The 23,630-nt window shown below is 47.7% G+C and overlaps 1 protein-coding gene across 4 annotated transcripts in view; it reads left to right on the plus strand.

Annotated features, from left to right (window-relative positions):
- Positions 1 to 3,861: 3,861 nt before the first annotated feature.
- Positions 3,862 to 23,630, plus strand: part of CUL1 (cullin 1) — a 104,958-nt gene continuing 85,189 nt past the window's right edge. The window contains exon 1 of one of the 4 annotated variants that reach the window (XM_078438163.2): positions 3,862 to 3,979. The gene's annotated coding sequence lies outside the window, so the exon portion shown is untranslated. Of the gene's footprint in view, positions 3,980 to 4,111; positions 4,262 to 6,033; positions 6,277 to 23,630 lie in introns of those variants that run through there. The other 3 variants (XM_078438167.2, XM_078438160.2, XM_078438166.2) reach the window with 3 other exon arrangements.

The following is a 23,630-nucleotide window of genomic DNA, read 5'->3' on the forward strand; positions in this document are numbered from 1 at the left end:
CACCGCCTTTTCATAGATGAAGACACTGAGGCACAGAGAGATTAAGTAACCTGCTCAAAGTCACCCACATCATAAGTAGTAAAGCCAGGATGTAAACAAACTCTGGCAGTTTCAAATTCCCTCCCTGCCCCTGCCCACCCAATTTGGACTCAGTCGATCTGGAAGGAGCCCTAAAATCAGTATTCAAGTCCCCAGGTGATTCTGAAGCAAAGGCAGTTTGGGGAACCATCCCATTAAGTGAACTTACTTTGCACTGGATGGCTAATTCCTTACGCACGTCTTAGAAATAATAGCTCGGGGCGCCTGGGTGGCTCAGTCGGTTGGGCATCCAACTTCGGCTCAGGTCACGATCTCACGGTCCGTGAGTTCGAGCCCCACGTCGGGCTCTGGGCTGATGGCTCAGAGCCTGGAGCCTGCTTCCGATTCTGTGTCTCCCTCTCTCTCTGCCCCTCCCCCGTTCATGCTCTGTCTCTCTCTGTCTCAAAAATAAATAAAACGTTAAAAAAAAAAAAAAAAAGAAAGAATAGCTCATATGGCTAGTCCAGTGGCGCGGTACCCTTTCATTGGATCAGTAAACATATATGTTTGAATATTCTTCAGTGTTCTTTGGGGACAATGCTGAGGGGCCTGGTGAACTTTAAGAAATACTGCATGACCCAAGGCACAGACCATCTAGTTTAAAGGCACTTGTGAGAAGTTGGCCATTAGGAAGAGATCACAAAAGCCTGGGTAGAAGGTGCAAAGTAGGGTTCCTAGAAGGGGATGTGAGCTCAAAATGGGAGCAGGGTTTGCAAACGTATGAAAGGAAGAGGGAAATTTTTCTGTTCAAGGAGGAAGCAAGCCCTCAGAAGTAGTGCTTTAAGGCTGGTATTTATGGGCCAACAAATAGGCCCAACAAGACTGGATGAAGTTAGGACTTCCTTTTGGGAGGTGGCTGGAAATACATTTGGAAAAGTAAGTTAGGACAAGATTCTGGTGAACCTTAAGTGCCAGGTCAGAGCAACCCTATGAACAACGGAGGGCGGCAAGGGTGTGTATTAAAAAGTTTGAAAGGACAAAATAAGAGGGCAAAGCTATCAGCCGGGAAAGAACAATCTGCAGCCAGTCACTGCGCAGGCTGGAAGGAGAGAGAAGAGATCAGAACCAGGAAAACGATGTTGAAGGAACATTCTAGCGTGGGAAAATATCTTAGAGAAAGAGTGGATACACACGGACCGGGGAGTCACTGGATCGGGTTATGCCATTGACCAAGCTGAGTGATTTGGAGCAAATTGCCTACTTTCTAAGTCCTGGGTTTCTTCGCTGGAAGATGGGTATGATTATGATAATTCCTGCTCTCACAGACTGAGCAAAAATAGACAAAAGATTTCTCTAGGATGGTGTCCGGGATGGTGACAGGTCAGAATTTTGAGTTTTCAGGTCCCTGTGACTTAGAAAATGGAAGACATTTTATGGAAGACAAGGAAAGAAAGGGAACCAATACTTGGTGTTTCAAGAATTATGCAGGAATTATAAACGCATTACCCTTCACAACAACCTTAGGAGGTAAGTATTTTTATCCCCATTTAACAGTTGGCTTAACTAGAGGAAAAGAGAGTCGTTTGGGTATAAATCAGGGTCTGCCTGAATCAAAAACTTGGGCTTTTTGAACTTCATCATATGGCTTTAGATTTGTAAAGTTCTATTTTATTTCACTGGTTTATACCTAATGTTCTAGTCCGAGACTATTTTGAGGTTTGATTCTGACATCTAGCCAGGTAATCATCCCTCCAAACTTCATGTCATCTGAAAGGCGGCCATCAATTTTGCTGAGATGGGGGAGAAAGTTGGAGGAAGGATTTTTTGGAGTGGAAAGAGAGTAGACGCCCTTGATCTATTAGGTATAAGTCAAGGTTACCCGCCTCAAGTAGATGTGTAGACGCAGCCTGGTCGTAAAGTGGCTATAAAAGCCAATGGAATAGTTTAACCGGCTAAGAATGATAGCGTAGGTGGGTGGCAAGTAAACGATACAAGCCAGTTAACCACCAGGCACCGAGGCAGGGAGAAGTAGAGAGGGTGGTGTAGGTGGATGAAATACTTCCACCAAAGAAAAGTAGAAAATGGGAAAAACGAACAGTAAAGGGAGAGTTGGCCGGTATATTAGCGGTGGGAGGTCAAAGACAAGGAGAACATGCTGAATGCTAACATTGAAGAACACAGGTTAGGAAGATGGAAATGAGATAGACCGTTGTCGGAGGAAAGCACAAGCTCCAGTAAGGGGAAGAAATGATATCAAAGAAGCCATATAGGTATAGTGGAAACCATCCTCCGCAGGGTCAAGCCTCCCAGTTTTAGCGTCCATCTTATGGCAGGCCCATAAAAAGTTGTTAAATACATCGAAGTGTTCTTTTGACGGGGTAATCTATTTATTTTATTATTTTTTAATGCTTATTTATTTTGAGAGAGAGAGTGCAAGTGCGGGGAGGGGCAGAGAGAGGGAGACGGTGAATCCCAAGCTGGTGCTGCCCTGAGAGAGCAGAGCCCAATGCGGGGCTTGAACCCACAAACCGGGAGATCATGACCTGAACGGAAGTGGCACACTTAACCAACTGAGCCACCCAGGCGCCCCTACAGATGCGGTACTTCTGAAGGTACTTAGATGTTGACAAAAGACCACATTTCGAATAGGGGGAGCCACGCGTTACCAGTGGGATACTTCTAAGAAAAACCCATGTTACTCAGGACAAACTGTGGACTCTGAGGGGCAGCTTTTGCTCGGGGCCTAGGATTTCGACGCCAAGGGGGTCCTAGAATCTCCGTCCTGTTTTGGTTTGAAGCAAAACGGGAAGTGACATGCGCCCGCATCTTTCACCCAGCTGGGATCATTGGAAATCCTTTCTTGGTCATGGAATCAGCCAGCTCTCTGGCATGTTGGAAACCGTGATATTGAAGCAGGAGCCCCTCACTGAGCCCAAGTCCATGTTCTCTCCACCCTCTCTCAGCAGAGGAAGCCCAGGGGCTCTTGGTGCTCCAAAAATTAGCGTTTAGCGTGTTTCAAGTACCCAAGTGACAGTTAATCCCGACCGAATGCCATTAACGACTCCGGGTTACACCTGAAAACAGTATTTTTTTAGTCGCCTCACCCCATCCCCACCTGTCAATCCTTATTCTGTTCTTGACTGGCCCCCCACCCAGATTAATGATAAGGTGATTCTCGGTCGTTTGCCAAGAGAGACTTGGTCAAAGAGTTGACCTAGGGGAGCCTCGCTAGCTTTTCCTTTAGAAACGATTTTAAAGAGAGACGCACACACAGAGAAGCGCAGGCTTTCAGGCGCTGCGGGCCACGGCCTGCGGGGGCAGAGGGGCTCGAGAACCCGCGACACGTTTCTCTGAAGCCTGTGCCCGGTTTTCGGGGCCTCTTGCCCGGCCCGGACTTGCTCGACGGCCCGTCGGGGATGTTGCGGGGGGGGGGGGGGGCGTCTTCTTAACCGGGTGTCCTGGCGGTGGTGTTTCCATGCTGGTTCGGGGCGTTGTGTGGTGTGTGCGCGCACAGCGGAGGGGCGGGCGGAGGTGCAAGACCCTCTCTTCCAGGGTGTTCTGGGGCGGTTGCTCCGGTGCCCCCAACCTAAAAAAGGTGACCCCCTCCTCGCGAGGTCCGAAGTGGCGGGAAGCCGGGTCCTCAGAGGCTCCCGAGGGCGAGGGAGGCTCTAAAACCCGGAGGAGGAGCCGGTGCGCCGGGGCCGGGGAGGGCGCGGGCGCCCAGGGGAAGGGGCCGCGGGCTTTCAGGTAGAAACACGCTCCCGCTCGCGGGGCCCCGGCCGGCGCGGGGGGCGACCCCGGGGCAGTGGCCGCGCCCGGCGGGAGGTTTCCGGGCCCCTCCCGCGCCTCGGGCTTGTGGGGAGATGGCGGCGACGGTTTCCCGGCTCCCCCGCCCCGGACGCCGATGGCGGTGCGTTCCGGCCCTCCCCCACCAGCTTCTCCCCCACGGTAGCCGGAGCCGGTGAGGCCGGGAGGGCGGGGAGCCGAGGACGAAAGGCGAGAGGGCGGAGGTTGCGTGGTGCAGGCGGCGGCGGCGGCGGCGGGAGGAGGGCCGGCGGGCGGGCAGGGGAGGAGGAGGAGGAGGAGGAGGCGGGAGCCGTGTCGCACGCAGCTCCAGGCGGGGCAGCCCCGGCGGCTGAGGGACGCAGCCAGACCTTGGCGGGACGGGGATTTAACCGGGGCCCGGGCTCAGCGACCAGGTGGAGACGTCGCCCGAGCCATTTAGGCACCAAGGGAAATGAGGGTGAGTGGCGGCGGCGCCGGGGCCGAGGGGAGGCGGCGGCGGCGGCGCAGGCCCGGGCCGGAGCCGCGGTGTCGCAGTGACTGGGGCCGCGGCGGCCGAGCCCAGGCGCCCGGCGAGGCCTGAGCCGCCGAGCCGCGCCGCAGCGGGGCGGAATGGCGGCCGGGGCCGGGGACTCGTGGGCGGAGGACGCTGGGGCGGGAGGGGAAGCGAGCGGGGCCCGGCCCTGAGTCACCCCGGCCGGCTCGGGCCTGGCCGGGCCGCGGCCCCGGACGCGGGCTCCGAGCGACCAGGCCTGGACTACGCACTGGAGGGGGGGGGGGGGGGGGGAGGAAAAAAAAAAAAAAGCCCGATTCATCGCGCCCGAGGCGGCGGCCTGGTGGCGCCGGCCTCTCTCCTGGCCGCGACCGGCCTTGGGCTGCGGGGCTGGGCGGGCGAGCGAACGGCTCCGGGCAGCCCGGGCGTGCGCGCCTCGCCCCCCCTCCGCCCCTTTCGTACGGCGACCCCGCGGGGCGCCCGGGCTGGTGCCCCTCCTCCCCCCCCCCACCCCCACCCCCTCGGGACCGCTAGTCCCCCGTGCGGCGCTTTTCCCCCCGACTCGTGCTCTCAGGAAAGTACTGGGCTCGCGCGCAGGAGGAGCCGCGGAGCCGGGCTCTGCTTTCCGGTTCCCCGTCCGCAGGCTCTCGGGGTCCCCGCCTGCATTGTTGCGACTGTGCAGGACGCTATTATTGGGTCACAGTCGCCCCTTTGCCCCGTTCTCTCGGGGGAGCGGACCGGAGAGGGGCGCAGGGATGCGAGTGCGGCGGCCGAATGAGAAGGAGGTCCCCCCCCCCCCCCGCTCCGGTGCCCGCGAGTCGGGCCGTGCCTCGGCGCGCCCCCGGCCCTGCGCCCGGCGGGAGCGCGCGCTGACCCCGCAGGTAACCCGGGGCGCCGGCGTGGGGCGGGGTCGCCGGCCGCCTGGTTCCGCCACCTGTGCCGCGTTGGGGTCCCTGGACGGAACGGCTGAGAGAGAGGGAGTTGCTTTAGGAACATTCCTTGAGACCGATCCCCAAAGTTAAGGGTTTTCTCTCTTTAGCGAGCTCTTTGCCAAAACCGGGATTCTCTTTTCCGATTGGATCGCTGTTGTTGCTTTTAGTTCGTAGCTGGCGTTAGTGGTAAGTGTGCAAATACGGAATTGCAGTTAACTTAACTCAAGTTATTTATGTGCTGTGTGTAGTTGCCCTTCCCCGAAGTGGCATTAAAACAGTCAAAGTTAGGAGTGGAGTAAAATGGTCACGCTGTTTTTGAAATGCTCTTATTCCGAGTGGCAGAAGGGGAACTAAATTCACTTTTTTAACTTTAAGCCCTGAGTTTTTAGGACCTAAACTGTGTGCAGTTTTAAGTTTAAAACCTCGTTTTGTGGCCACCTTGCCTACCTGATTTTCTGAGATCCTGGAGAATTTATTATGGCTTGTGTAGCAAACTAGGAAATGTTTGAAAAGCAAAACCAGTTTTGTCAGGGAATTTGGGGGTCGGATAGGAGATTTTCTTTGTTTAAAAAGGTTCTTGGATATTAGAATTTTTTGGTTTTGTTTTTTTTTTTTTTTTTTTTTTTTTTACTTGGCAATGCTGTTTGTTGCTTTCCCTGGTAAGAGGAATCGCATTTCCAATTCCAAAGCACACAAACTTTAACCCTAGGATGCCCATTTGGGGGGGTTTCTGGAGAGTGCTCATTAAGTTTGAGACGGGTGGCTGAATTACTCTCTGAAAATATTAAGCTTTTTTTTCCGTGGTTGGCGCCATCTTTTAAAAACAATTTTGCCAGAAAAGAAAAACACGGTAGTTAGCCTAGTATTTCAATTTCTCATGCCTCCCCTCCGAGCCATGCTCAGCTCTTTGCAGCAGTGTCTCCCAGTCCTAATGTCTGGGAGACCACATCAGGAGGCCGAAGGGACCCACGAATGCCTCAGCTGATTCTGCAGTTTCCTTCCACCTTACAGCCCCTAAGACTCCTTTGCGTCTTGCTGAGTATCCGCGAGGTAAGTAACTTAGTGTTGATTGTCATTACAGCCTTCACACTTTTCAGACTATGAAGTCCTTGAAGGCAAGGGATATGCCTTATTTGTGCACCCCCACAATAGGATAGACCTCTGCCGTGGATACCTCGGTTGTTTTTTGAATCAATAAATCCAAAACAGTTCTGATCCCCGGGCTGTGGCCACTTCTGATGGGGGCTGCAGAAAGCACTGCGCTTGTGCTGGTAGGAATGCAAATTTCATTACAATTGCTGTTAGCCCCAGGATCGAATACAGTGCCCCAAAGGAAGAATGCCCGGGTTTTCTTTGTGGAAATCCAGGAAAGTGTTAAGAAAACAAGTGGCAAAACTTTAATTAGCATTTTTCTCCCCTTCAGAACTAGTTTTAAGGTGCAGCTTTACAGTTTTTAAAAAAACTTTTTATTTATTTATCAATTGATCGATTGCAACAAGATTGAAGTATTTTCCGCCAGGTTAAGTATTTGCAGCCTTGCCTTTGAAATGAAATCCCTTGGGAGCTGAGGCCCTTCCCTGTTGAAGAGCTGAGGTGCGCCCAGCGGAGGTACTGGAGTCTGATGTGACCTCACCTCTCCGAAAGGCTATTCTTTCCTTGAGGCCCTTTTTTGTTTGTTTTTTTAGTTTTTGTTTTCTGTTTTAAGAAACTCCCTCCTAGTATCCCCAGGAGGCACAGGGGGCCTTTTTTTCAGCATCGAAAATTAAAATGAAGGTACTTGAAATTTTTTTATATTCATTTTTGAGAGACTGAGACAGAGGGTGAGGAAGGGAGGGGCAGAGAGAGGGAGACACAGAATCTGAAGTGCCCCAAAATGAAGGTACTTTAAATTGAGGGGCTGTTACTTGCCATTCTTCAAGTTAAAAATCAGGGCCCCCAGAAACTTAGGAATGTGTCTGTGTTTTTCTTCTTTGCTGTTTCAGCCCCACATAGTTCCCAAAGCCCCCGGCCTTCTATCTTCAGCAGTAGAGTCAATCTGGAATATGAGGTCTTCAGGGGAGCATTGGCTTATTTCGAACTTCTCATTGAGATGTACCTAGAGAAAAGAGTGTCCCATTTTTAAGGGCCAATTCTGGGTTCACCTTGCTCTTTTTACTGATACCTGGTACTTTGTCAGTAAAGTGGTCATTTGTTTTTCAAAACTGAGGGGCAAACATTAAATGAAGAGTAAATGAAATTTGGAAGGAAGGCCCTTATGTTTATTAATAAGGACTTTCAGCTCCCTGTTTATAACACGTATGTTCAATCATGCTTTAAACAGAATTATGATGCCTAATGATGTTAAGGTTTTTTATTCACACAGATATTTTCCCACCATATGTATGTTATTTATTCACTTATTTTTGCCGAGGACGTTTTGCATAGAACATTTTGCTTGGTAGAGAAGACCTGGGGTCTGATTCCAGCTTAACTTTGCTGGGCCTGTATTTCCTTATTTGTAAAATAAGATGGTTTTTAATTGATACTATTTTAAGACTTCTTTAGGCCTTCAAAGTGTGTGGATGCCATGGGAATGTCACAGCTTTTAACAGCATTTGAAAAACTGTCCTCTAAAGCATAATCTTACTCATGTGTGAAAAACAGACTTGTGAAACCTCAGTTTGATAGTCATTTAAATTTTTTCCTTTGGGCAACTTGGATCAAGTAAGCAGAGTCCCCTCACTGGCTTCCACTCCCTGCTCCAGCAACACTACGGCTGTTTCCCCGTGCTGGGCTTTTGTCCCCTGCTTTTGCTCAAGCTTCCCCTCTGCCACCTGATGGACTCTTGCTGCTTCAAAATGGTTCCACTTAGGCCCTGACCTCTTGTCCCATCCCATCCAGGGCTAGGAGTCCCCCCGCGCTCCTCCTCCCCCCCCCCCCTTTGCCATCCCATGAGGCCTGGCCTGGGTCCCTGTCCCAGCAATTTACCCTCTGATTGGACTGGGTGGTTTCTCCCCCTAGATGGACCTCCGTCAGGGCTGGGAACGTATGCCATCCATCTGTCCCCTGCACCTAGCACCCTGCCTGTGTCTACATTCATTTAACTCCTACTGTGTTTAAGAACAGACTCCCACCTGGAATTTTTACCAGACTTCATAAAGTGTGGGTACCGCTGCCTAATCTACCTTACAGCATAGAGCTAAAGAAACTGAGGCTCTGAGTACGGAAGGTCAGACCTAGTAGGTGGTGAATCAGCCTAGGATGAGGCGGAGAGACTCCGGAGCTCAGGACTGCAGACAGCTGCTTGCTGAGTGTTTTCTATGAAAGAGGAGAAGAGATCAGAATGGAAGTGCTTTAAAGATTGCTAACCCATCACGACAACCGAATTCATTGTGCAGAACTCTGCTTGACCGCCAAGAATGCTTATTCTTCTTGGTCTTTCAGCAACTGGTGGGCACAGAAGGAGAGTCATTAGGCACTAATGGGATAGAAGTGAACGGTTCAGGGGGCACCTGGGTGGCCCAGTTGGTCAAGCGTCTGACTTCGGTCAGGTCATGAACTCATGCCAAGTTCAAGTCCTACATCGGGCTCTCTGCTATCAGCACAGAGCCTGCTTCAGATCCTCGATCTCCCTCTCTCTGCCCCTTCCCCTTTTGCACACCGTCTCTCAAAAAAATAAAAAGAAAGAAATGAACAGTTCTGGAACTTCAGGACTGTTAAACTGGATGTGATTCATTGGCCTTGCAAAAACGTATAAAAACCATTTGAAGACTGTTCAGATCTAACAAGTTGTGATTTTTAAAAAGGCCTGTGTCAGAAAGTGTTTTGGAAGACCTAGAATGAGTGTGTGTAGCCATTTAAAATCTTGTGTGCGTGAAGTGTGTAGGCGCTGGTGAAAATTGCAAACTGGTTGTAATTCTAGGGTGGTGAACTCGTGTGCTTTTTAATGGCTTCCCAAAAAACGTTTTAAGAAACAATAGATAGAAAAATTTTTTAAGAAACCGAATGATCTTAAGATGGCAAAAGCCTCTCCCAGCACACTACCGAAAGTAGGAACTGTAAGGGAAAACAATTCCTGTAAAGGAAAAAATCAGAATAATTAAGTTTCTGGATGTTAAAATGCCAGAAACAGAAGGACACATGGCAAACAGAGATATTATAAACTTACAAGCAATTTAACTTTCCTTACAGAAAGAGGACTTGTAAACCAATAGGATATAGAAGGCACCTTCCTCTGCCATGGGAAAAAAAAAAAAAAACCGCGCAAACTAGTACTTTCTAAAAGAAGGGGCAGGAAACACGGAAGTTTCAGCTCCACCAGCAGTACTCCTAGAAATGCCAATCAGGGAGATCCTGTTCTTAAAAATTTTGGCATAGAAGAAAACATAAACCGCTTCAGGTGAGGATATGGAGAAACGAGCCCACTCGTGCGTTACTAGAAAGAGTAATTTAGTATGACTTTTCTGAGAGAAATCTGTTGACACAAGCTTACAAACTATGTGTGCCCTTTGAAATCACTCACTCTAAAATTTAAGAGCGGAAATGATGACTAGATTGATGCTCTCATGAGGACACTTATTTAACACCCTCATTTGAGCGTTTGTTGTCAGTGTTTTGCTTTTAAGGACAATTATTTCATCATTTTTAGATAACTTTGCATTTCTGTAATTCTGTATTAATGATTATTCCCTGAGCATCAAGTGACAGAAACATGCTATAAAACCATTTGTAGGAGCGCCTGAGTGGCTCAGTCGGTTAAGCATCCGACTTCGGCCCAGGTCATGATCTCGCGGTCCGGGAGTTCGAGCCCCGCGTCGGGCTCTGTGCTGACCGCTCAGAGCCTGGAGCCTGTTTCGGATTCTGTGTCTCCCTGTCTCTCTGACCCTCCCCCGTTCATGCTCTGTCTCTCTCTGTCTCAAAAATAAGTAAAAGTTAAAAAAAAAAAAAAACCATTTGTAACGTCTAAAATTTTAGGGTTGTGGTATGTGAGTACATACCTTAAATAAAAAGATGACAAACCAAAAAGTCATAGTGGTGATCTCTGAGCAGTGGATTTATGGGCTATTTTTAGTTTAGTTTTTCTGGTTTTCATTTTTTCCTCCCGTTTTCTACAGTGCACGTGTATGTATAATACGGTGGATTAATTTGTAAAAACGACCACAGAAAGAACAGTGGAGCTGGTGGGTCTCCTTGGAGCGAGGCGGTTCCGCTTGGTTTTGCGTGGAAATGGCCTTGGTGTTGGCTTTGCGCGCCGGCGTGCTGTCACTGACGGTTCAGTGTGTGAGGGGAGGGCGGCCCGATTTCCCGTTCTTTCCCCCACACCTTCATCCTTCAGCTACTTCAGGTCCCCTCACGGTTCATGCTCTCCCTGAAACCACCTTAATCTCGTGAAACTCATAATTTTGAGATTTTAGTAAATTCTCACACTGGATTCGTTACTGACCGGTTGTCTTCGGTGTGGAAGCTTCCTTTTCTTGGTGATGCTGTGAGCTTCCTATCCTTTTTTGCTGACTTCATAACTCCTAGTAATGGGTGCAGTTTTAAATTGAGTGTGTATTCTAAATGACACAAATGAGGAATGCAGTTGGATTTAGGAGAAAAGAGGTACATAGAAGAAACATGGCACCAAATGCCAGCACTCAAATGCCTTTACTATGGAGGTGTTAGTTAACCGTGTCGTGACTGAAGTAGTTAAGTGTGCCCGAGAAGCAGCCGGCAGTCAGGACATGGGGGAAAGGCCGGAGCCCAAACCTCCCTCCCTGCTGGATGGAAGGAGGCCTGCCTTCCTTCCGGCCCAGAGTCCAGTTGTGCCGGACCGGAGAGAAGTCGAGTGCTTCACCACCTGCGGGAGGGTGGAGAAGAGGAAGTCCCAGAGTGGTGTTTTCTGACTTCCACCATGTGAAACATTCAAAATCCAGGAGGTTTCCTTGTGGGTTCATCTTAGGTGTAGTAACACCACTTTTTACTCAGCATTTACTCAGCGCCAGAGACCAGGCTGGACCCTCGTGGGTGACTTTGGAGCTGCTCTCCCTTGGCTTTCTGCTCCTTGGAAATGCCTCACTTGGGACGGAAGCCTCTCCTCCACCTTCCTGGTTGATGGTGAACTTGGACGCAGTGCCGGGACATTTTACCCGTGTTCAGAGACTCCCCCGGTCAGCGTCTCCTATTTGACACAGTGAAGAAAGAGCACCAACAGGGGCCTCAAAAGACACAAAGGCGGGGTCGGGGGGAGGCTTAGTGATGGCGGTAGATACTCAGCCTGTTGAGCAATTTGCCCAGTCTTCCCTTCAGTGGTACTTTGTAAATGTTCTGTGTGTTGGTGACTTTGCCGCGTACGGGTTGTTTTTTGATGTCTGTAGGTGAGCTGGGGCATTCCTCTGGTGAGGCATGTCATACAATCAGCTTGATATTGTGAAGCTTCATTTGCTTTTGTGGGGTTTTGGGGCGTCACTTTTATCACGAAGGTGTTCCGCTTTACACGTTTACTGCATTTTCACTGTTTTCATTTGGAGCCGTATTTGTCCATCTGTGTTCTGTGACATGTAAGTGACGGGGGTGAGAGAGAAGATCTGTGAATAAATAAATTTAGGAAATACTTGGTTGCACACTCAGGGACCTTTGACATGTTAGTATATGTTGCTCTTGTCACAGGGAGATCTAGATCTTCCAGGGGATATATGTCTTCCAGGGTGTGTATGTCTGTGTCCGTATAAGGTGGACCCTTAATACAGCCTTTGAGGGAAGAAAACCCTTCTACCATATTAAAGAATGTGTTTTGTTTTGTAGAACACATTGATTTTAGACTCATAGGTGACAACATGCCTTGAAGTAGCAAGTGATCTCAGTAAATCGACGTGTTCATTTTTGTTGTGTCTTTGGCAAGCACCGATAATGGAGTCTGGAGGCACTTGTGTTCTTGGGAGCACTGTGCGCGAGGTGCCGCAGAGCCTGGGATCCTGACGAATACGGTTAGGTGTAGAGTTGTCTAGAAGTGATTTCTGCTTCACTTTATTCCGTGTCTGAATCCTAAATGCTCTTACAGGAAGTATCTTAAAACAATTTTTTTAAGCACATGGATTAGCATTAATTTATAGTCAGTGCTGAGGAACACCAACACAGTCAAAGCGTGCGTCACCCGACGTTTTCTTGGTGGGGTCCTGCTAAAAGTACTTTTTAAACCTGGAAAATACTGGTTTATGGCATTCACTACAAAGATAGGTCAAACATTTTTTTCTTTATAACTTGAAACTGCCTGGACTGGAAATTTCAGTCCGTTGAAAATCAGAAGTGGTGTCCCTTTACGGCCTTGGATTCTTCCCTGCTCTCTCCCATGGGTTCTCCTGCATTTCGAGCTCGGTGGTTTCCAGAGTGTGAACAGTGTTCTCAGGAGGTGTTAGGCCGGATTAGTTTGGGAAGCATAGCCAGGTCTGTTTTCTGGAGCATTCTGGCCTTTTTCAAGGAGGGAATTTAACAGGCAGTGATTCCCAAAGTTTTCAGCCAGTTCGCCCCCTTTTTTTTTTTTTTTTTTTTTTTGCTTGAAAGATCTCTTGACATTGGCTTCTGCGGAGAATATGTTGCTCTTCTAGTTGTATCTTTTCTTTTAGTGGACGTTCAGGAGCTCTCTCCTGACTTGATTCTCTGTTCCAGTTTATTTTGCTGTGGGGCTTCCCGGTTTTGCTTCCCGCGGAGGTAGTTGTGATGCTTCTGACCGTTGGCTCACTGGCTCCTGCCGAGCTCCATCCACACTGACCTCCCGACCCGTCCTCAGGGCTTTCGGTTCGGTCCGGCTGCCCGGCCCTTAATCCGCTCCCGCCTGCCCCAGGCGACTCCCATCTCTCGCTCCCTGCACCGGGCCCAACTTCTCTCTCACTAGCCGCCTAGCAGAGACTCCATATTCCGTGAGCCAGCTACCCAGTTCTTCCTCCACAATGCTGTGTACTCGCACCTTCCTTTTTGGTTCCAGTGCCGGCTTCGTGACCTCCTCGCGCTGCCGCACCTGTGTTCAGGCTCAGCCGTGTGTCCCGCGAGGAGAGCCTGCCCCCAGTGCGGCTGGGAGTCCCCGTGGTTTCGTGGATTGGGCTCTGCTTGCGGTTCTCGAGCGTCCTCCCGCTTGCGATCCCCCCTGCTCCCCGGAAGCTCAGAAAAACCCTGCGGCCCCGCGCTGGGCGCAGAGCCGCAGGCCGCCCGCCTCCCCGCTCCCGGCTCCCCGACGGGCTCCTAGACGGTGGGCACCAGGGGCGTGTCGGGCCGGCCCGATGCTTCTGGAACACAACTTAATGGCGTTCCGGTAAATCAGACCGGTTCGTAGTTCTGTTAACTTTGAGATTTTACCTATGATGTAGACATTTTCTTCTGATGAGCTGATTTTTAGAAAATGTCTGTGGTTGAAGGATTCACAGACTGTTAACCAACAAACCATGGTGCACTAAAATTTCCTTGTGAACGTTTGGGTGTGGTGTAAGGTAAACCTCCGACCTGTTGCTTTGTTGGTAGATGTATCAGGTGAGTGTGCGTGTTTGTACGTAGGACAGTAGATTCCCGTCATAGTTGTAGTGAAAAGCAATTTTAAAACATTCAGATGACTGTGTTGGCAGCAATGAATGGAACTGCAGTTTCACATTAAAAAAAGGATTTTTTTTTTTTTTTTTTTAACGTGGAGGAGAGGGTTTTGAGGTATTGAAGGCCTAGTATAGACTTAAGTGAACACATACTCTGTGTCCAGTTTGGAAAAAATTGCTCCTAAAATGTGCTGCTTTTTACAGTTATGGCATTTATACCTTGCATAAGTTGGTTTCTTTACAAAGTGTTGATGTGTAAGTTTTATCTTAGAAAATTGAGTTGTTTGTGAAGCTCAGGCCCTCTGAAATATCCTTTTTTATACATGTGTTTTCCCCCCTTACAGAACCATGAGGGGATCTGGATTTTGTGATTTTGGTGTTCTTTAAAAAATACTCATTTTCAACTGGAAACATGGCTTGATGGTTTTCAAAATAAGCTATTTGATGCATAAGCTTGAAAGCTTTGCTTGAGAAAGAAAAACGTAAGTTAATGAAGTACATTATGTGAAATCAATGTTGGCGGACATTTCTTTGAGGCTTCCCACGTTAGACTTGAGTTTGACAATAAAGACATTAGTACTTCCCCAGTCAAAACTAGTGTGTTGATAGAAATCGTGGGGCTCCTGGGTGGCTCAGTTGGTTAGGCATCCAAATTCGGCTCAGGTCATGATCTCACGGTTCACTGGTTCGAGGCCCGCGTCAGGTTCTGTGCTGAGCTCAGAGCCTGCAGCCTGCTTCAGATTCTGTCTCTTTCTGTCCCTTCCCCGCTCGTTCGTGTTTCTCTCTTTCTCTCTCTCTCTCTCAAAAATAAACAAAACATTCAAAAATTTTAAATCAGTCACAGTCTTAATATGTAGAATGTTCTTTATGCGTATTTATGTGTGGGGTTTAATTATTGTAGAGGTGCAAAAGAGCCACTTTTCTGTTTCTTATTCTGCCTCTAAACAATAACCTAAAAATCACCAGTATCTTAGTGACTACAAAAACCAGTTGTGTACCCTGAGAGAAATTCACTACAAATTTTTGCAACTAGAACTGTCTTGATTAGGAGCGGTTCCATTTTTTTTTTTTTTTTAAGGTAAAAATACTAAATGTAAATCTGTTTCAGAATCCTCTTAGGGGTAGCTGATGTTATGGGTTTACCACATTTTTTCCTTTGTTATGCATATGGCAGGTTGTTCTGACTCTCCGTGGGGAGCAAGATTAAAAAACAACACCAAAAAGCAACCCTCACCTGCCTTCAAGAAAAAAAAAAAAAACCCTCTGTTACTGAAGGTCATCATCAAATGGCACGTTTTCTGTGAGCTCAGATGATTTACTCAGATAATCGAGAGACTGGATTTATAATCACATTTGATTGACTCAAAGCCCAGGTTCGATGCACGTATATTATGTATCACTCACATAGCTTTTCCCCAGTATTTATAATGTCAGAAGACATAAGTACTTGATGTTGTAATAGCTACTAAGGACTTTCTCAACAAGCTGGTATTTTTCGGGGCAGTGACTGAACACGTACGCAGAAGGGGGTGCAGGTCTGACAGGTGCGCCCACAGGAGCAGTAGGCGAAATCAAGCTCCTAGAAACCCTGGGAATCAAGACCCTCGTCCAGGGGCGCCTGGGTGGCTCAGTCAGTTAAGCGACCAACTCTTGATTTCAGCTCAGATCATGATTTCACAGTTGTGGGATCCAGCCCCGTGGGATACTCTCTCTCTCTCTCTCTCTCTCTCTCTCTCTTTTTTCTCTGTCGTTCTCTCAAAATAAATAAAGACTATTGTCCACGCACCAGAAACATTTCAGCTAAAGGAAGGTGATTCTTGATTTCTCTTGGTGTCTTCGGTAGGGTGAATACATTTTTAGAGTGTATTCAAACCAAAATGTAAAAACCCTACATCAGATAGAGTGTTGAGGTAGGACTGTGTGTCCTTTTGAAACCAATTTGTAGCGAAATGAGAAGTGTCTTTCAAAGTTCACCTAGCTCAGGGCCGTTGCGGACCAGAATTTTTGACTCAGGGTTGATGGTTTGAGTAGCCGCGGCGAGTGAAGCAACGAAAAGGCTTGAGAAAACCCGGACTAGGTGACGGTCTTGTTCGCCTGGCGATGCGGCAGCTTTGGCAGCCTGCCTTGTGGCCGATGCCGGTTAAGGACTTAGCACTGACCCACGAGAGGGAAACCGTTCGCCCCGCGTGCAGAAAAACTAGGAGTTGAGACTTCATTTAAACGAAAGGCGACAGGCAGTTGTGGTAAAATCACCTCTCAGTGAAGCGGCCCCCGTGTGTGAACCTCCCCAGGGAGGGAGAGACCGGCCCCCTGCACGCGGCCCCGTGATGGTGCCTCGCCAGCCAAGGGCGCGTGTCTGCACACGCACGCCCTCGTCTGCACACGCACGGCCCTGTGGCCTTAGGATGTTTCCTGGACCGCCAGCGTCCCGCTCACCTCCAGGGCCCCCGTGACTCGCTGTGTGTATCTGTTAGCCTGGGTCCCGAAATTGCTGCGGCGCCAGCACGGAAGAGGAATCTCTTGGGTGCCGTTGAGCACTGAAAACTCTTCGGTTGTGGGTTTTCCAGCCTTCGTGGCTTCAATAGGACAGCAACGCACCCGTTAACTGGTAAGATAGGTAAGAAGCGTTCTTTAAGCTGGCATTTTAAAGCATCCTGTTGACCATATTTGGTGGTAGAATGAAAGATTCGGGTGAGTTTTAAGAGAGAAGGAGGAGGTCGATTGCAGGGCACCTGGGTGGCTCAGTCGGTTAAGTGTCTAACTTCGGCCCCCGGCATGATCTCACGGTTGGTGGGTTCGAGCCCCGCGTCCGGCTCTGTGCTGACAGCCTGGAGCCTTCTTCAGGTTCTGTGTCTCCCCCTCTCTCTGCCCCTCCCCCACTCGTGCCCGCCCGCTCGCTCTCTCTCTCTCTCTCTCAAAAATAAATAAACATGAAAAAATTAAAAAGATTGAGATTTCAAAGAAAATTTGAGCTGTTAGCAACTGGATCCCCAGGTCCGTCAGAATACAAAGCTTCCACCTTCTTGATGACAGATACACTTTGAGGGGAATCTTTGGAAAGTACTGCTCTTGGTATTATCGGTTATCAAGGGTATGAAGACGTTTCAGGCAACATTAATTTACCTCATTTTGACTTAAAAAAATATATATGATCATGCTCGCTTTGACGTTTCTCCCCTGAGAAGTTTTTCGTTGTATTTTAAATTTAAGTACCACTGTTAGGAATTTCAAGGACACCTGATAACCTTTGTAGAAGTGTTACTACAAATAAAAACAAGTGTCTCCTACGTGCAGGGTGCTCTTCTAAACATTGTATTTACGTAACTCGTCTATTGCTTTCAACACCCCTGTGAGGTCAGTATTGTTTATTGCCCATGACACATAACTATAGGCACAGAAGGCGAGGAATTTGTGCAAGCCCACGTAGCTGGTTGGGTCGTGAAGCTAGAAAATCGAAGTCTACATACGTTTATATATTAACTACAGTATTTGAAAAAGTCATGGCCCTGTGTAACCCCGATTCACGCTTTTTTTTTTTTTTTTTTTTTTTGAAGCGAGACTGAGCACGAGTGGGGGAGGGGCAGAGAGGGAGACACAGAATCCAAAACAGGCTCCAAGCTGTCAGCACAGAGCCCCATGCGGGGCTCGAACCCACGAACCGTGAGATTGTGACCTGAGCCGAAGTCGGACGCTCAACCGACTGAGCCACCCAGACACCCCCGATCCACGCTTCTTGAATTGTTTCTACAGTAGGAAATATATTTTGTGGGGAAAACCCGGACATACACAGGCGTAACTGAGATAAAAGATGCACTGAGTAATCCTTACCTTCTTGTTACGTTCTGTGAGCTCTTTTTTTCTATTTTACTTTATTAAAAAGTTCCGGTTGCCATTTACAAAGTTGATCTCGTGATCCGCACATCAATGAATTGTAGCCCTCAGCTTGAAAAGCGTACATGTAGATAATCGTGATTAAATCTGATGCCGTTTTTCTTTGTTTTAAAGCGAACAGAAATGCTTGGAAATAAAATACACGGCAGCACCAGACGAGATCCTTGAATAAATCTGCGGGAGCGTTGTGCCAAAGCTGAGATCTGAAATTCAGTCTTCAGCAGTGGAAACCAGTTTCTGTGGACAAACCCGTCAGTCTGTGCAGCACCTGTTAAGTAGTAACAGGTCTTCTGTGGGTTTCCAAGTTTTCTAAAGCACTTGACACTGGCGAAGCTCGGGTCGCCCTCCTTGGAAGTCACGTGGTAATGAAAGTAGGAAGGGTCTATGTGCTGGCTGAATGGAGGTTCAGTTATGAATTGAATGATACTTAGGGCTTTGAGTGCAGTATGTGGATTTTTAGGATTTGAAAGGACTCTCTTGGTTTAAATGTTCAAGTACTTAAGCTGAAGAAGAAAAATTATTTAATGCCTAAGATGTTCAGAGGAGAAAATTCTGTGCTTAATGACATCTGAAATTTCTCATTATTACAAAATCCTGTGTGTGGGTGTGTTGGGGAATGAATTGAATTAGCATGTGCACATATTTATAATTAGAAAGACAAAGATTGAACACGAGAAGGCAGCTCTATTGATTCATTTGGTACAAGTGTGAGGGCCTGCTAATTTCAAACCTCTGTGAGTTTTTAGAGAGCGGGGAAAGGCTGAGAGAGAACTAAGCTGTGAAACTTGAAATCCTTTTGTGCTTATCCCACCCCACAGCGGTGAGTCCTGGCCTTGTTTCTTAACTTTTTTTAAAGCCATCGCTGTTAGATTTTTTATGGCTGGTTTCAGTAATTCTTGTCGGAGCTGTGCCTAAGGCCTCTACATCCTGTGAACGTACCTCCTCTCAGCCCCAGCTCTGCCTGCAGGAATTGAGAGCACCCGTCCGCGGCTGGGTGACAGCATGTCCGTAGTAGTTCTGCGTGCCAATGGGCTGCGTGGGTTTTGTGTCGGTTCGTGTTAAGTATCCTCGGAGATCCAGGCGTCTTCTTAAACCCTTGGAGTAGCAGACTCACCAGTATCTCCGGAGCTCTTGCGGTGCGCCGAGGCCTTGCGTTCGGTGCCGAGGACTCACCTGTGAACGAGGCCCAGGCCCCTGCCCCCCAGCCCCGGCCTGGTCCTAGAAGAGACGTCCTGTTTTCAGAGAAGGACCCTTCGTTACTGCTGCGTTTTCCGTTTTGGTAGTAACAGAAAGAAGTGTCCGTTTTCTTTACCGAAACCTCCGTTACTCAAATAGCAGGAATTCTTAGCAAAGTAGCCTAATTTTGAATTCAGGAAAGCAAGCAAATACGGTATTTGATATTTGCTTTTTGTTTCCTCACGCTTTCCAGATTATAAAATATAAGTGTATTTCATGAATGAAATAGGAAAATAAAAAATGAGCCCCTACTCTCAGTTTTTTTCAAAGACTTCCTTTTTTTTTTTTTTTAAAGAGCAGTTGTAGGTCCACAGCAGAATCAAAGAGGAAGGCACAGAGATTTCCCACATACCTCTGCCACATACGCAGCCTCACCCTGTTAATCAACATCTTGCACCAGAGTGGTCCATAACCTACATTGACACATCAAAATTGCTCAAAGTCCGTAGCTGATGCTACCACCTACCTTGGTGAGGTACATTGTATGGTTTTAGACAAAGGAATAGTGACCTGTCTCCATCATTATAGTATCATGCAGGGTAATTTCACTGCCCTAGAAATCCTCTGTGTTCTATCTCCCCCAACCCCAACCCCCTGGCAACCGCTGATCTTTTCACTGTCTCTGTAGTTTTGCCTTTTCCAGAATGTCCTACAGTTGGAATTATACAGTGTGTAGCCTCTTGAGATGGGCTTCTTTGACTCCATCACATGCCTTTAAGATTCCTCTGTCTTTTCGTGACCCAAGAAATAGTTCATTTCTTTTTAGTAAAGAGTAATACTCCGTTGTCTGGATGTACCACACGTTAGTGACTCATCCATTCATCCAGTGAAGGACATCTTGGTTGCTTCCAACTTTTGGAAGTTAAGAATAAAACGTGCAGGTCTTTGTGTGGACGTAAGTCTTCGGCTCCTTTAGGTGAATAGCAAGCAGCGTAGATGCGGGTCATAGGGTAAAAGTACGTTTAGTTTTCTGAGAAACCAGCCGATTGTCTTCCAAGGTGGCTGTACCATTCTGCATTCCCACCGGCTGTGTACCAGGGCCTCTGGTGCTCCATATTCTTAACCAGCATTCGGTGGTGTCAGTGTTCCAGATTTTGGCTATTCTAATAGATGTGTAGGAGGTATCTTGTTCTAATTTGCATCTCCCTGATGACACATGATATGGAACATTTTTTCATAGGCTCGTTTGCTGTCTGTATATCTTCTTTGGTAAGGTCTTTCACCCATTTTTTTTTTTTTTTTATGTTTATTTTTGAGAGAGAGAGAGAGAGAGAGAGAGAGCGAGCCCGAGCAGGGGAGGAGTAGAGAGAGGCGGGGAGACAGAATCTGAAGCAGGCTCCAGGCTCTGAGCTGTCAACACAGAGCCCGACACGGGGCTCGAACTCACAAACCGTGAGATCATGACCTGAGCCAAAGTCTGACACTTAACCAAGTGAGCCACCCAGGGGCCTCGGCCCATTTTTTAATCAAGTGGTTTTCTTACTGAGTTTTAAGAGTGCTTTATATATTTTGGTTAGCAGTCCTTTATAAAATGTGTCTTTTGCAAATGCTTTCTCTCCCCCTGTGGCTTGTCTTCTCAGTCGACGTTGTCTTTCATAGAAGTTTCAAATTTTCATGAAGTCCAGTTTATCAGTGATTTCCTTTGTGGATCGTGCCTCTGGTGTTGTATCCAAAAAGGCATCACACCCAAGGCCCATCTAGGTTTTCTCCTGTGATCTTCTGGGAGGTGTTTCATTTTGCTCCATTTTTATTTTTAAGGAAGGTTTTACAAACACTACGTGAATAATGTTTGACATATTAAAAGTGTCCTTGTATCTATGCACTTAATGGGTTTTCATCATTTTCAGACTGAAATCAGGTGAATTAGATGGGTCTTTAAGGATCATCTCCTACCCCCTTACTATATTTTTAGGGGGAAGAAAGCAAGCTACCATTTGGGGGAATTTCTGCAATGGGCCAGGCAGAGAACTAGGCATTTTTACATCTGATTTATGTCTCCTCTGAATCTCCAGTTGGTATTTGGGTCTTTAATTTAAAATGAGTTAACAGCATTAGACCTGGCATTGTTGAAGGAACCACGTGTTGCCTTCTAAGTGAATGTGATTGGCAGTGCTCTCTGGATTTTGATTCTCTGTAGCGGATGGCATGGTATTTTCTCAATCCCACCGGGAGGTGAACTGAGGTGGTGGGGGGCGGGGGTCATGGTGACATCGCCCAGAGGACCCCCTTGTAGAGGGCAGTAGGAAGCATGAATGCAGGCAGAACATAGTCAACTTTCTATCAGACTTTGAATTCAGGGTTACGTGAACTTCAGCTGTGAGGCTTGCAAAGAAGTTGTTCTAGGAGACCGCTGTTGTGAGTCATTCTCGTTGGCTGTCCGTTATTTTTGAATAAGGTATGTGGTTTGTTGTAGAAGCTGAAGCGTGCTGGTTGTCCTGTGCGTCTTCATTTATACGTTTGTACTATTCATGCTTGTATGCTGGCTTTAGAACTTCAAGGGAAAATTCGTGTCCTGTTCGCACTTTTATTCCGTCATGGTAAATGGGGGTGATGAGTCAGCACGTGGTCCCAGCTCGTCCCAGGAACCCCCTGCGACACCAGATACCAGGGGAGGCAGATACCATGTGGAGGCAGGCTCCACACGGAGTCCGGCGTCCTCTCACGTCATTCTGAGCAGCGGGCCGTTTGCGCCTGGCTGTCGCGTGGCTTCTGCTCTGTGGGAGCTACATTCTCGAAGACCACCGTTCCCTGGGACTAGTGCAGTCAAGTGACTTTCTCCTCACAGACCTTTTCCTTGATGTTTCGCAGACCTTCGACGCTGTCGAGGGCTGGAATTTCATAATCTCGCCCTCCCCTGGCTCCCTGGTTCTCCCACCCGTGTGTTCCCTCTTTGCAGCGCTCTCTCCTTTTGGTGGCTGAGAGGCAGGGACTCATTTCCCCTGTGTCCTTTACGTGCACGCTCTAGTCGCCACCTTTCTTTGTTCTTTATACTTTGAAGATTTGATCTGCGTTGTTGAAGACAACTTACGTTTTTGTAAAGTACTAAATACATTTCTTCAGGTGTGATTTCCTTTGGAATCCGGTTCTGTATTTTTTAACTGCCTTGGGTGTTTCATTTTGGTGTTCTTTTTTTTTTTTTTTTTTTTTAAATCCCATTCAGTGTATGAAAAGGAAGCTCTTTATTTTCCCTTTAGGTTTAGGCTTCTAAACGTAACATTTTCTTAATAATATCACCTTTCTCTCGGGGGTTCTCTTTAATCCCTTTAACCCTTGGGGTTTTGCCAGTATGAGAACTTTTTCAGTAAGTGTTGAATTTAGTGATATTAAAAATTTCATAAAGACAGATTTATGAGTGGATGATCATCATTTAACCTAGAACTGCCATGAGACTTGGCGCTTATGAGTTCGTATTTATTTACAGTGTAAATAGTATTTATTTTTATGAATACTTATTTATAGTGTTGATCCTCTGGCTGTGTCAGGAGAGCATGGGATGATGCTTGATCTTGGGGTTGTGAGTTCAAGCCTCATGTTTGGCGTGGAGCCTACTTAAAAAAAAAAGAAGTACAATTATATTGTTGCCAAGTGATTGCCTAAAGCAGGGGGTGTAATTGGTTGAGATTCCTGGGAGACACAGATGTTCTATAACTTTTTTTTTAATCATGAAAGATGTTAAATAAAGTACAGCAAACATGCCTACCACCGAGAATTACACGTTAACCCCTTTAACATTATTTCCTACTTACGGTGTGAGTGGGTTTTATAACTACCGTGATTCCAAAGTAAGGATGAGCATAGATGATACTGGCAAGAACTGTCAAAGAATAAGCAAAGTATCTGTGCGTTTTTGGTGGCACAGAGGTACTGCCATAACTACTCTGGTCTGTTACCCACATTCACGATCGGAGGAATTGCCAAGTTTCAGCTAGAGGTTAGTGGAAAATAGGATGTACTCTTTCCCCATCTACAATCACAATCACCCCGAATTCTGTCCATGGGCCCCCCACCTCCACCCTCCCCCATGGGTAACATTCTTACTAGTTTTTGGTTTACCCTCCCATTTTTTTTCTTTCTGAAAAAGAAAAGCGTAACGTGCTTGTTAACGTGCGTGTTAGCATTTATCCCCTGATGCACAGAAGGAACTGTGCCGTTTCCGGTCTGTGCACCCACTGAGAAATCCCCGTTATCAGCCGTCGAGGTCTACACAGTGGCCCCTTGTGTGGACGTGCCGTCCGTCAATCCTGCCCCCTGGCGGTGGATTTGGGCTTGATTTCCAGGCTTTCGCAGCGACTAAACTAGAGTTGACAACCTCCTGTGGGCTTGGGCCAGTTTATTTTGAGGACACGGTGCTAGAAGTGAGGTTGCTGGGTCCGAGGGTGAATGCAGCCGTGATGTCGTCAGACCCGGCCAAGGGAGCGTTTGTGTCGAGAGTTCCCATCAGCCATAGTTAAGTTGTTGTGAATTTTTAACGTAAGGTCTGCCAAATTCTGGAATCCAGAGATAAATTTGTGGAGGTTTGTAGGTACAAGTTTGAGAAGCAGGCCTTGCCATGTTTCATTCCTTCCTGCCTGTGCTCCCGTTTCCGATCAGCCCTGCTCCCGCTGTGCCTGCTTGGGGTGGTTTCGAGCATCCAGCTTGCCTTTTCCCGTTGCTGGGAGTCGAGGTCCAGCCAGTGTCTGAGCTCTGATCGCCTCCAGATCCATTCCTCTGTCTTTAGGTGCACTTGGATCCCAGGTCTAC

This window comes from Panthera onca, chromosome A2 (assembly GCF_046562875.1).
Source record: "Panthera onca isolate mPanOnc1 chromosome A2, mPanOnc1 haplotype 2, whole genome shotgun sequence".
NCBI lineage: Eukaryota > Metazoa > Chordata > Mammalia > Carnivora > Felidae > Panthera > Panthera onca.